Source organism: Penaeus monodon, chromosome 19 (assembly GCF_015228065.2).
Source record: "Penaeus monodon isolate SGIC_2016 chromosome 19, NSTDA_Pmon_1, whole genome shotgun sequence".
Lineage (NCBI taxonomy): Eukaryota > Metazoa > Arthropoda > Malacostraca > Decapoda > Penaeidae > Penaeus > Penaeus monodon.
In genome coordinates, this window is record NC_051404.1 from 39,704,510 (window position 1) to 39,705,814 (window position 1,305).

The 1,305-nt window shown below is 45.0% G+C and overlaps 1 protein-coding gene across 4 annotated transcripts in view; it reads left to right on the plus strand.

The window, feature by feature from the left end:
• LOC119585223 (poly [ADP-ribose] polymerase tankyrase-1-like) overlaps window positions 1–1,305 on the plus strand; it is a 13,965-nt gene that overhangs the window by 1,843 nt on the left and 10,817 nt on the right. The window lies entirely within an intron of this gene.

Sequence of the window (1,305 nt, forward strand, 5' to 3'; positions counted from 1 at the left end):
GTGTGTGTGTGTACAAACATATCCACAAATGTGAATTTATATGTATATGTATACACAGAGCTTCCACTGTGGGGGCACCTTCTCCACCACCCATCCCCCTACCCATTGCCGTGCATCAGTTAAGAAAAACATTTGACCGATTCATCGTGTTCTCCCACGAGGCTGGGAAGCACGCTCTATTCTTGGCACCTCTCTTTCCGTGGTACCCCCTCCCCCTTTTGGCACTTCACCCTTTTTTGTGACGTGGAAGCCCTAACAAAGTCACACGGCGTTGGCACCTTCGGGACGCGGGGCGCTGCGCAAGACGGCACAAGGGAACGGCGTAGTAGCCCCTAAGGTGTCGCTAGGGGGCGATGCCATGACGGCCGATGGGGTAGAGGGAGGGAGGGGGTAGGAGGGGGGATGAAGGGCGAGGAGTCGTACCCAGAGGTCGAACGAGGTCAGCCAGACATCCAAGGAAGAGCCAAGTTTCTAAGATAATCAAAGAGACACATTGGTTATCCAGTTCAAGTTCGATATTAAATTTTACATAGCATAACTATCAGAATATATATTCCTTTCCTTTTCTAAAACAAACTCAAACTCTTTATCAACACTGTCAAGGCCTAAATGAACCCGTGCGCACATGTCATTAGCGCGTGTTTCCTCCGATCTCAGAAGCAACAAAGGCCAGAGGAAATTCTCTTCTTTACAGACAGTTTGGCGTCTTTTGTCCCGCAGGTGATGTCACAGCTTGGCACTGGCCGATGACCCAGAGTGGCACTCGTTGCTGCGGTGCCTCTAGCCGGTTGCTGCGTGGGCCGGTCACTTCCTGTGTGTGTTAGTTTGAAAAAGACAGTTTTCCATTTATTTCTTTTGAAACTGTTGTAATTTTACTTTAGTAGTGTTTGCTGAATTCAAAGTTAATGCACTTTCAAAGAAGGACTGAAATGGCTTATCCGGAATGGCCCTTACACTTACAGTTACGGACTGCATGGAATGGATATCACATATCGGAAATACAATTAGGGAATATAAGAAAAAAAAAACATTGAAAGGGGCAAGACATATTTTTGTTACAAAATTCTGAAACAAATATCTAAATCTGTTAAACTTTTATTACTCTTCTTTATATTCGGTTTCCATCCTTCACTTCCTTTGCACTGTCTGTCTATCCACTTACATCCCTCGGCAGTTTTCTCATAAGACCAACGATGGGAGTGCTTTTGTATATTTACGTATGCCTTGGAAATAAACACGGCTGATACTAAACGGACAAAGGATGAATATATGCATTAGGAATAGAAACTTCAACCTGTGTGCAAC